The 13,637-nt window shown below is 35.2% G+C and overlaps 1 protein-coding gene across 6 annotated transcripts in view; it reads right to left on the bottom strand.

Annotated features, from left to right (window-relative positions):
* PPFIA2 (PTPRF interacting protein alpha 2) overlaps positions 1 to 13,637 on the bottom strand; it is a 329,308-nt gene that overhangs the window by 277,137 nt on the left and 38,534 nt on the right. The gene's annotated exons all lie outside the window — the stretch shown is intronic.

Genomic DNA, 13,637 nt, shown 5'->3' on the forward strand with positions numbered 1-13,637 from the left:
TCAGTACAAATCTATCTTTTACATATGAAACCAGAATAAAAATATAAGGTAACAACAAGGAAAAAAGGCATTAGCAAACTGGTGTTCAGTCACATCACTAAGTTAGGCAAGTCATAAAAGACAAGCAAAGTCAGATTTTCAGATTTGTTCCTCAAATTCATTTTCACAAACTACTGAAGCTAACATTTCAGTGAAAATATGAGTATTATAAATATAGTAGGCATCTTAGCATGTGTAGAATACACCATAAGAATTAAATGTCAAAGCACTTAAAATTCACCAATGATCATGACAAAGCTAATAGCTATTACTTATTGCCACATCAGATTAGCTGAAGAAAAACATGAAACAAGATAAATGTATCATCCATTCTGAATTATCAACCCAGCAATCCTCACTGACTCAGCATAATTTCTAAATTTTAATCTAACATAGTCAGATATTTAACATTACAGATAAACTATAATTTTAAATCTCAGATTCTTATTGTACTTTAGTGCTTAATTGTATATTCCAAACTACTCAAGTACCATATTAAAAATTACTTGTAGATATCAGCTAAAGACTTCTTATATTCCCCTCAGTGACTTCATTAGAGAAAATAAAAAATAGAAATATTTTTAAAAGTCATGTATGGTTCCCTGTCAGTGCCTGACAATTTTATGTTTTTTTATATCAGTAAATACTAATTTATCAAGCATGCAGTATTTGTAAAATACAGGCCCTAAAACCTAGGTGGAAAGTAGAAGGAGAAAGAATTAAAAATAAGGATCTTCCAATAAAGCACTTAAATATGTATATATGTACTTTATAGATGAAATACAAAGTTTAATCTGAAACAGTCATAGAGAAATCATCAACAGAGAATAATTATTTGATGTGATATAAGGTTTCAAAAAATCTCTGCTGGATCAATTAAGTCGTAGATGACATTCAGCATCTAGACATTTGACTGAGTTTTATCATTTTTTTTCACAAATCCTTCCCACTAGCCATCCAGCCACTGTCTCTAAATCCTTTACTCCCTAACTTGCAAGAAAAAAGATAAAGAAGTAAAGGAGGAGAGGGAGGGAGGGAGAGAAAAGCACAGAGTGGCCCCAACTAGAACTGAGGACATCTAACAATATATCAGCTTTTCTCAGTCTGTCTCTTTGACCACGCAGAGCCCTGTAGATAGATTCTTCTCCTGCTTTCAACCAACATTTTCTGGATAATTTACTCATCTAACCCAGATCCCTGAGGTGGCTTCCTATATACCCCCTGGTAAATGTAGATGCCCTTGGTAGAAAACTCATTCCACTGTCAACACACCTCTACTAGAGTGCAGATCACAAAGTATTTTAAGAATCTCATCTTCTTCTTAGTGAGTAAATTCTTTGTTTCACTAATGTTTTCCAAGGTCTGACATAGTGCATATATTAATGCTTTTACTTACTTTCATATTCCTTATTCTTTCATTTTCCATTTCTATTAGGCATGATTGCTTGGAGCTAGTTTTATCTTCCCAAAGTTTTACTAACTTCAGTGTCTTTCTATTTAATCTGATTAAGTCTGATTAAAGCAACTTAAGTTAACTAGAGCTTTATTTAACCAGGGATAAGTAACATTCCAAATAGTACCTCATTTACCCAAATGAATTCCCATAATGGAAGGGAGGGAAGAGACCCAGAGAGAGGATAAGTGAACCAGTAGAGGTTTGTGTAAATTGCCTATTTTACACAGATTTTACACTTCTTATCAGCTACCACTCCTGCCTTACCAAAGCAAACAAATCAAACAAAATGGCAAATAGCAAGAGAATAAACACACAAATCAGGGAGTAAACACCTGACAGACCTTTTGAAGTTCTCTCTAATGTTTAAGGAAGGTAGGATGATTTACTGTAAGAGTTAGCAAGTAAGAATGAAAAGAACTGTGTTGGATACTAACTCAATAACTAATCTGTGGAAAGTGATTTATCATCTCAGAACCTCCTCACGTTCAACAACAAATATGTATACAACTAGAAAGCCTTTCCTGCAAACCCACCATGAAGGCTGAGACGAATCTCTCATGTGACAAAAACTTTTTCAAGCTAGGAACTCAGTAAAGGTTAAATTGCTATTAAAGTAGATGGAAGAAATTCTCTCTCATTAAAAAGGGAAACTGACATGGGGAATTTATCAATCATTTAATATTAAATAAATATAGCTCTTTATGGCTTTAAAAATATTTTTAAGAGTATAAAGCATATGTCTATGTATTTATTTGTGTTATTATTGATAAAAACAGGGAGTGTTCAAAACAAAAATTTACACAAATAAATATCCATATTTTAAAAATACTATATTTTAGAAGTCTAAGACATTTTGCTCCATGTAAAGTAACAGAAAGTAACAGACAGAAAAGCACAGAAATAATATGATAGACAACTCATACATATGAAGACTTTATAAATGCTTCATATTTCCACATTAACTATAGATCTCTCCTTAGGAATGTCAGACACAATTAAAGCCTGTACCCCCTCAGCTCATCCTCTTTTATCTCTTTTTCCAGGGATATCCACAATCCTGAAGATGGAGCATATTATTCCCATAATGATTCTTGCATATCATACAAATATACATGTATTTGTAAGCACCATATAGTATTGTGTCCAAAATTGCATAAATAACTTAGTATTTTTACTTAACATTACATTTTTGAAATTTATCACTATGGATACATGTAGCTGCTGTCATCCATTTGTTTTCATTGCTAAACAGTCTTCTACTACAAGAACGAAACAGTTTATTCTTTCATAAAGAAATCAGGTCATTTCCCACTGTTTTCTCTTCTTGCATTACAAACGGCTCATTGGCAAGCGTTTTCTCTTTAATAAGTGCAAATTCTGATGAACTCAGTTGTAGGAGACTTTCCAGGGCACAGGCAAACCTGGCAATCCTGACCATAAGCCTCACCTCAACAGCTGTCCACACTGATGCAAGATAATTTTACGTATAAATTAATGTTTCTGTAAGAAGTTTCCATGAAAAGAGTTGTCTCCTGTGGTGGGAAATCAAGTGCCAAAGGAAAATCATAATCTCCAAGAAGAAATATACAACACAGTAAATTTGTTTTGGTGGCTCTCCACGTGATGTTTACAGTATATATGATAATGTGAAAAAAAAGGCTTTATTTTCTTTTGTGGAAAATAAAACAGACTTGTGAAAAAAATGTTATTGCTCAACAAAATAGTTCCCTTTTTTAATATTAATCAGATTGACTATGTCTTTAAAGTGATCAGTAAACAAAAGACTAGTATTTTCTTGAGTATTTAGGATAACTATGATCAGGCTTCTGACAAAAAAGCACTTTTTCTCGAGTTGATTTGCTCAGGAATTGACCTGCTCCAGGCTCTAACTTAACAGTTTTTGAAACCACTGTAGATACATAATGGAATTGAACAATTAAGTAATGTTTGGCCAACGGGGGCATTTAGGTTTCTCTTTTGGATTGATAGGTTATAGAGAAGCAAGGGAAGAAGACTAGAATGGTCAATATGAAACTGAATTAGAGTTGGAGACATTAGTATGAATTCATGCTTAGTTTAATAGAGATAAAGAGGAACACTGTAGTGGAATACTTGCGTGTGTCCTAAGTCACTTCAGTAGTGTCTGACCCTTTGCGACCCCAAGGACTGCAGCCCACCAGGCACCTCTGTCCATGGGATTCTCTAAGCAAGAATACTGGAGTGGGTAGCCATTTCCTTCTCCAGGGGACCCAGGGATTGAACCCGAGGCTCCTGCCACATCTCCTGCATTGGCAGGCAGATTCTTTACTGCTGAGCCACTGGGGAAGCCCTGAGTGGGATACTTAAAGAACCTTAAAAGGTGTCCTATTTGTCCTAATCCTTGAAACCTATTAATATTACCTTAGTTGGCAAAAGATATAATTAAGTTAAGAATCTATTTGTGGTTGTTTAGTCACTAAGTTGTGTCCAACTCTTTTGCAATCCCTGGAAAAAGCCCACCAGGCTCCTTTGTTCATGGGATCTTCCAGGCAAGAATACTGGAGTGAGCAGCCATTTCCTTCTCAAGGGAATCTTCACCCAGGGATGGAACTCAAGGCTCCTACCATGTCTCCTGCATCAGTAGGTGGATTCTTTACCACTGAGCCACCTGGCAAGCCCCTAGCTCATTCTAGTTTATCCTGGTGGCCCTAAATGCAGTCACATGTATCTTTACAAGAGAAAGCAGAGGAAGTTTTGAGAAAAAAGATGAAGAGGCAGTGATATGACAGAGCAGAGACTGGAGTGATGTGGCCAAAAGTCAAGGAATATGTGGACCCACAAAAATTGGAAGAGGCAAGGAATGAATTCTCCTCTAGAGTCCTGGAATAGAGCATGGCTCTGCCTCAGTTTTGGGCTTCTAGCTTCCAGACTGTGAGAGAATATATTTCTGGTTTTTCGGGGGGTTTTTTGCTATTCAGTTTATGACAATTTATTATAGCAGTCTCCGGAAATGAATATAGATCTATATATCTACATTGTCTGTCTAATTTCTAGACAGATATCTAGATACATTTCTTTGTGGATAGACAGACATTACTAGATAGATAGATTAGCATGTATATATTTAATTGCTCTCTCAGGTGAAAGGGCCTAGAAGTAATGATACCCCGATAGCAAAGGGAATACTGACCAGACCCTATTTTATATGAAAACCTTTCCGAAAGCCTAACTACCAATGACTCAAGTCACCAATATAACATACCTCATCAGTCACATGTACAGAGATTCTATATGTAAGTAAACACACCTTAAACATTCATTATGTCTGGACATGCCTGAATATTTACATATTAAAATATGTGCTATTTATTACTGCATTAACTTTCTTTTACATTTCTGGAGAAAGAAATGGCAACCTACTCCAGTATTCTTGCCTGGAAAATCCCATAGACAGAGGAACCTGGTCGGCTACAGTCCATGGGATCGCAAGAGTCGGACATGACTTAGCGACTAAACCACCACATTTCTTTTATACTTCAGTTAGAGTGTTACATTGACTTTTTAAAAATTTAGATGCATTATATGTTGTATGAATTTCACTTTAGGAGGTAAAAAAGAGCATTGCATTGAAAAGCACTGGATTTATTATGTCAGGGTTGTAGGGTCTAGGAAGTCTGAAGACCACTGGTTCAGGATCTTCTGATCTTTTTATTTTCCTGCAGTATAGAGACAGCAGGCTGTGACTCCTCGGTTTCAAATATGCCCTAAGCCTGGCAGTGATAAGTGTGGCAGATGCTGGGGGTGGGTGTGCTGGAAGGGAAAAGAAAATAATATTTTCCAGTATCTAGATTTTGGTGTTGGCAGTAAAATTATTTGTCCATGACAATCTGCATTTATCTTCTGTGGATACTGTGCTCAATTTATGGAACTATGCTCACTTTAACTACAAACCTAAGCTATACTGTATAAGTTTCATTGGCATTTCATTTTATTACCAAAAAATGTATTGATCAATAATATATTTTGAATGATTTCAAATCCAGGTATCAAAAGTCTCCTTCTGAGTCTCAGTCCAAAACAAAGTTACACACTCTTCACTTTATGGTAACTGTTAACTTGCTGACTAATAAATGGATAAGTGATGTATTTAATGAAAGAGGCAACCAAATTAGAGAAAGAACGAAGAGAAGAGCAAATTTGAGCTATATTTCACCATAATTTGTTCTGGAACAAATTTAAAATTCTTTGACAAATGATGTAAATTCCATGTGACTAATATTTTAATAAGGAAAACAGGAATAATAAGTGATCTTTAATTAAAAGTACCTAGGAACAATAAAAGTATCTAGGAAATTGTAATAAGGAAATGAAGTGGAACTCTGTTGTGTTTTATCAGCTAAGGACTATTATTACTTTTTAAAAAGTTAGAGAGAATTAGAATATTTACTTTCTTTTAAACAATAACAATATTAATTCATGACTCCTATAGCCTTATTATGAGGTCGGTCATTAAAGTAATATTACAATAGGTACTATGATTTATACACAGAGACTGCAGGTGCTTTTCATACAAATATAATACTACATTTGCAAATAAGATACTTATGCCATTTCAAAGACTTAGTTGGTAAGCTTTTAATTAGCAAAAAATATAAGGAAGCTTAGTTTCTCACAAGAGAAATAAATAGCAAAATTCAATGTCTTTGAGCCATAGCTTGCCTCCACACAAGTAGTGAATCATGCTCTCCCATCTGTCCCAACCCGACTGCATCCTTTAGAAACACATGCCTCTTTGGAAAGAGCATTGTCACATATATTTATTATTCCCTTCATTTATATATAGTTCTAGCTTTGCCACTATATTCCGAGAGCCTTCTGTCCCTTAATGATGTTGAGTAAGCTTTGTTGGAAAGATGCCAGTCTCTACCATTCATAAATGGAGATAATATTTGAATTGACAAGTGAAATATTAATGTATTCTAAGGAAAAAAAGTCAACTTTTAAGATATCTGATGATATATGTTAGATACTAGAGAAACTGAGAGATTTTAGTTTCCACAAAAATTACTTAGATGTCAACTGAGGCCTTTTACATTTTGAGATTTAAGTACTATTGATGGTTACTCCCATATCATGTCCAATGGGAAGTGTAAGACATTCCTTGATGTTTTTAAAAATATGGGCATGCTTATTCTCCTAACAGCCTCTTCACTTCAAAATTCTTGTCTCACCAAATTCTTGAATATGGCCCTTTCCCCTAAAGGGTCTCAAAACATTATTTATATGACTCATTTGCATGTTTAATAAATAATAGTAATAGGATAAATAATAGTTGCACATAGTAACAACAGAATAAATAGCAGTAATCTGAGTATGAGGCAGTCTTATTCTGAAATGCTATTTTAGCCACTTTTTCCCACATCACTATGAATTTGTTGCTGCCAAGCTGACCGGTTTTCTGTTGGGAGGTCTATTATTTTCTCTCCATATCCACAGATCCCAATTAACTTATTATGTAAAGCAATTAACTTGTCTCTGCCTATCCCAAATCAGCCTCAGATCATTTTATCTTAATTTAAGAAAATGAGTCATTAAGATACATTCTGAAGCAAAGACAGTAGCTTTCTTTCTGAGATGAGTTTGTGAACTTCTTGGTAAAACAGATAATTTAATATGAAAACATTTAAAATTTTTAATCCCAAATAAATGGACCAATTATACAATTAGCACTAGACACAGGAGATACAAATTTTGCTCTTTCAGAATTCACAGTCTAGGGGTTTCCCTGCTGGTCCAGTGGTCAAGAAAAAGCCTTACAATGGAGGGGACACCAGTTTGATTCCCAGTTCAGGAGGATAAATCCCAACATGCCTTGAGGCAACTAAGTCCATTGGCCGCAATAACTTAAGCCCACACAACTAGCGTCAGTGCTCTGCAAAAACAGAAGCTCACCTACCACAGCTACAGAGGAGCCCCCTCTTGCTGCAACTAGAGGAAAACCATGGGCAGCAACAAAGACCCAGCACAGCCAAAAATAAATAAAGTTTTAAAAAATTCACAGTCTAGCCAGGAAGAGGGAAAAGTGAAAAACGTTATATATAATAAATTAAATCCTGTAAAAGGGTTGTACAGGGTGTTTAAGAAGCTGGAAAAATCCAAGATTATCAAGCTCATGGCCGAAGGGGAGGATTCACGTACAGAAAACATCTGATTTGAGCTAAATCTTCAGAGATGAATAAGAATGTGCTAGGCATTTGGGAAGTTAAGGCATTCCAGATCTAAGAAAGAGCATTCGTAAAATCATGAAAGTAATTTATCTGGAAAAATAGTAACGGAATATCTTTGATAGGGTATGTACAAAATGATATGATGCAATTAACCAGAAGATAGTAGGTTAAAGTGATAGATGATCTGGGTAAGGCAGAGAGTGGAAATAACTAGTACTTAGAGGATTTGGACATAAACAAACTTCGTATTCAGAATCTGGGTTTAGTGGACTGTGAGGATTCTGGTTGAGGTCTCTCCATAGAGCAGTGTAAGAGTAATGTTTACTGGAGTTTTGTATTTGGCATTTAAGTTGAACTAATATTGATATGCACACAAGATGATTCTTTAGTAGAAATAAAAGTTAAAAATAAACTCAAGATGCCTTTGCAATGTCATTAGAACACAAGAAGGAGTGAAGGTAAATATATGAGTAAAAATGTGAAGAAAGAAAATTTAAGTGAAAAGACTAAGAAGTGAACTCTGGTGGAAATGGATATTTAATGGCTAAAGAGATGAAGAGTCTGAGATAGGAAGAAATCTGAGAAGGAAATCTCATTAAGTATGATAACTACAACTAAAAAACATTGACACTAATTCTTCTCCTATCTTTCCCAAAAGGGATTGCACGTGTGCTAAGTCACTTCCATCGTGTCCGACTCTTGGCCAACCCCATGGACTGTAGCCCGCCAGGCTCCTCTGTCCATGAGGATTCCCCAGGCAAGAATACTAGAATCAGTTGCCATGCCCTTCTCCAGGGGGATCTTCCTGACTCAGGGATCCAGCCAGGATCTCTTAAGTCTCCTGTATTGGCAGAAGGGATCTTTATCACCTGGGAAGCCCAAAAGGGATTATGCCTCACTAATCTGAGGTTCTTTGAATTGATAATGTAAATCTTAATAGGAGTAATTTTCAAACAGTTACAGAAGTAATGAAAGGAGAAAACAGTCCTTAGTCATGGGTTTCTGTTATTTCATCTTTTTGCTGATACTTTGGCAAAACACAAAACATTATAATTAATTCCATAAAAGGACAAAAATAATACTTGAGCACAAATCAGCAAATCAGTAACTTGATAGAGTTGAGATAGTTTTCAAAATAAACAATAGAACTTTAATTGCAGATGAGAAACAAAAACACATCCAGAATCTCAATCCGTGTCTGAAGAACACAGAACTGGAGGTTCAGGGATGTGTGTGCTACAGTTACACTTCTGAGTGTTCAAATGTGACACTGATAAATATTGGAACAGAACAGAGTCAAATTCAGTGGCTCCTATACACTGCTGCCTGTCAGGATACTTCAAATAGTCTCTAGAAATAGAGACTTCCAGGGTTTAACCCTAAATTAAATAAACTGAATAACAATAAGTTGGCATGGAACTAATAAATTCTTATATTCAGAAGCACCCTCGGTGATTTTTACACCACTCATTTATGACTAGCCGTGACATGAGGAATGACTAGGTTGGATGTACCTAGTTCACTTTCCAATGGTTTCCAAATACTTTAAATAATGTGCATTATATTGGTTGGTATACTTTCTAGTTATCACGACTTATTCATCATAATGAAAACCTACTGATTAGGCAAAATACTTTGAGGTGAAGATTGTCCAATAGAGAGCTGTCATAGCTCAGTCAGTAAAGAATCTGCCTGCAGTGCAGGAGACCTGGGTTCAATCCCTGAGTGGGGAAGATCCCCTGGAGCAGGAAATGGCAACCCACTCCAGGTTTTTTGCTCCTTTGTCCCATGGACAGAGGAGCCTGGTGTGCTACAGTTCATGGGGTCGCAAGAGTTGGACATGACTTTGTGACTAAACCACCACCATAGTACAATAATTATTCATTTATAAATGTATCATGGTTATTTTACCAAAATTAACCCAAGGAATAAGCAAAAATCTATGGCTATCAGATGAATAATATATCTTACTATGAATAACAGGATGGGTTTATTCACATTCTAACATTTTAAAGAGGCTCCTTGTTGAACCTCATTCACTTTGGTTTTGTGATTATTTACAGAATATTTTCACACAAAAAAAGAAATAGGATATATTTATTTTAATAATTTTCATGCATTTTAAAAGATGCAAAATTCTGTACTGTTTTTAACCAACTAAATGTAAAATGTGTTGATTGGGTGTAATAGGTCATTCTATGAGTGAAAGCTTATTGCTTAAGGTGAGATTAAGTAGGCAGTGAAAGGGAAATGGGGAAATTTGAGCAAGCTTTTCATGAATGTTAGGTTGTTTTGATTCAGTTTATCTACCCCCTCCACTAACTTTTGAGATCAAATGGAATATAATTATGTTTAACTATGGAACCTTTTCATGTTCCCTCTACAAATGAAAGGAAAGACATTCTGACATATTTTTATAGAACTGAATTTTCTTCTGTGATCTACAGTTATATATTATTGTATTTAGACTGATTACTGTCTGCCAGCAGGACTGAAAGAAAGCTGTATGAATGAAGAGATCAGGCCCACTACCTTCATTCATCAGGATATTCCCAGATCAAGACAGTTTCTTGCACAGGAGAGACTCTCAAAATACCTAAATACCAAAACCTTAAAGGAATAGTTAAAATATTTTCTGTTACAGGTATATAAAATCCCTTTGGTTAGAATTTTTGCATATTTTTTTTTCTGCTTACCTGAGCAGAGAAGGATCTTTAAAACTTATCAACTTTTAAAAGTTATATATTAGAGTTAATGCTTTCTTATTCAAAGTTCTCATCACAAAGGCTATCAATTATTCTGGGAAGCAGCATTATTTCAGCAATTTCTACCAGTTATCATTAAAATTAGTCTTTGAATAGGTGAATGGCTACAATAACTTCATTTCTCTATTATTAGAGCTAATTCCTGAAAATACAGAAAGTCTAGGCTATTACTCAGTTAAATAATTTCAGATCATAACTGAGCCTTCTCAAATTAAACATCATTTAGTTCACTAAACGGGTAATTTACTTAAAAGTATTAATAGTTTGAGAGAATTAATACTTATGGTAAAATGCATGTATAAAGTTTCTGGCCATAAATTACGGCCAGAAGCTCAGGAAAGAAGTTCTGAAAAAGCCATGGTCTAATTTGTATGAATGTTTATATGAATAATTAATAAATGTACTAAGCCTCACACACTCATATGTGACTAACATGTTTCTCAAGAGCCAAATGAACTATCATAGAAAAAGGGATCAACAAACTCCTTCAAGTATGGTGGGTTTCCAGCTATAAGTTATGTGCTGGGAGTCAGTGGCCCTGGATCATAATTGTACAATTACACAACAATCCTTTTCTAATTGCATTTATTTGGTTCATATAATATGCTTGGGCATAAAATATGGTGTTTTCTTTTACTCATCAGATAAGAAACATGTTAGTGATACTGCTTAAAAATATGTTCAAATGATTCATGTATTTTTTAAGAATTTCGTGTAACTAATACAAACAAAATATAATGTTCATGGTGCTATTCTATCTTATTAGGTAAAAAGTGGCAAAGAAATTTTCTGCCTTGACTTTCTAAAATCTGAAAGGTAGAAATATGGAATTGTATTGGGTCAAATTTTATGACAGCTGTTAACATAACTCAAAGAATTTGTTATATTAATATGTTTACATTGAATAATTCAATTTTGTTACAGTGTTCACATGCAGAAGTATAATACCACACATTTCATTTATTTTGAATAACAAATTAAATGATTTTTACAGGAGTAAGAAAATATAACAAATTTATCTAGATTTGCAAATATTGGTATTATAATAAAAATTATATTGCACATTTTATTGACACTATCCAATACAGAATGCAAATAAGTAATATTTTAATATGAATCTATAATACATCTTGAAAACAGTATAGAATAAGATATACATTTTCAAAGATATACATTGCAGAATGCAGAGAAAAAGCTATAATTGGGAAAAAAAATAGTTGTAAAAGCTAAATCACTCTGACAAGAAATGTACATATTTTATTAAACTAAAGAATTTCTTAAATAAAAGTCATAGTATGGCACACCTATAGGGTTTCCCCTAGAACCAAGTGGTTCTGCCTGAAATCTGCCAGTATAGGAGAAATAATAATAATGTTGAAAACATTTTTGAGTCATCATATTGTTATTCTTTCATACTGTTCACGGGGTTCAGGAGATGGAATCCCAGCTGAGCTATTCCGAATCCTAAAAGATGATGCTGTGAAAGTGCTGCAACTCAATATGGCAGCAAATTTGGGAAACTCAGCAGTGGCCACAGGACTGGAAAAGGTCAGTTTTTATTCCAATCGCAAAGAAAGGAAATGCCAAAGAATGCTCATACTCCCACAAAGTTGCACTCATCTCACACACTAGCCAAGTAATACTCAAAATTCTCCAAGCCAGGCTTCAACAGTAGGTGAACAGTGAAATTCCAGATGTTCGAGATGGATTTAGAAAAGGCAGAGGAAACAGAGATCAAATTGCCAACATCCATTGGATCATCAGAAAAGCAAGAGACTCCAGAAAAACATCTACTTTTGCTTCATTCACTATGCCAAAGCTTTGGACTGTGTGGATCACAACAAACTGGAAAGTTCTTAAAGAGATGGGAATACCAGACCACCTTACCTGTCTCCTCAGAAAACTGTATGCAGGTCAAGAAGCAACAGTTAGAACCATACATGGAATAATGGACTGGTTCCAAATTGGGAAAGGAGTACATCAAGGTTGTATACTGTCCCTCTGCTTATTTAACTTATATGCAGAGTACATCATGTGAAATGCCAGGATGGATGAAGTACAAGGTGGAATCAAGATTGCCGGGAGAAATATCAATAACCTCAGATATACAGATGCTACCACCATTATGGCAGAAAGTGAAGAGGAACTAAAGAACCTCTTCAAAGAGGAGAGTGAAGAAGCGGGCTTAAAATTCAACATTCAAGAAACAAAGATCATGGCATACAGTCCCATCACTTCATGACAAATAGCTGGGGAAACAATGCAAACAGTGACAGACTTTATTTTCTTGGGCTCCAAAGTCACTGCGGATGGTGTCTGCAACCATGAAATTAAAAGACACTTACTCCTTGGAAGAAAAGATATGACGCAACCTAGACAGTATATTAAAAAGCAGAGATGTTACTTTGCCAACAAAGGTCCACACAGTCGAATCTATGGTTTTTCTAGTAGTCACATATGGATGTGAGTTGGACCATAAAGAAAGCTGAGAGCCGAAGAATTGATGTTTTTGAACTGTGGTGTTGGAAAAGACTCTTGAATCCCTTGGACTGCAAGGAGGTCAAACTAGTCAATCCTAAAGGAAATCAACCCTGAATATTCATTGGAAGGACTGATGCTGAAGTTTCAATACTTTGGCCACCTGATGTGAAGAACTGACTCACTGGTAAACACCTTGATGCTGGGAACAATTGAAAGTGGGAGGAGAAGGGGACAACAGAGGATGAGATGGTTGGATGGCATCACCAACTCAATGGACATGAGTTAGAGCAAGCTCCGGGAATTGGTGATGGACAGGAAAGTCTGGTGTGCTGCGGTCCATGGGGTTGCAAAAAGTAGGACATGACTGAGTGACTAAACTGAACTGATTGTTATTTAAAGACATCCTTTTAAACACAATCACCCCAAAAGGTAATATGCTACTGTGTTTATCAAAAGGTTCTTGAGATCCCAGATGTTGGCTTGTTTCTCAAAGGAGATACAGATGATTCACTCTATAAGTAAGAAATACTATTGTATCATGCCCAGTTTGTCACACAACTAAATTGAAATATATAGAAAACTAAATTCATGGTTTTCCAAATGTTCTCTATAATTCTCAATTTCTGGAGCTTGGATTTCAACCAGTATTTAGAACACATGGAGGACTGATACATAGTTAATATGATCTAT

Source organism: Dama dama, chromosome 3, assembly GCF_033118175.1.
Source record: "Dama dama isolate Ldn47 chromosome 3, ASM3311817v1, whole genome shotgun sequence".
Lineage (NCBI taxonomy): Eukaryota > Metazoa > Chordata > Mammalia > Artiodactyla > Cervidae > Dama > Dama dama.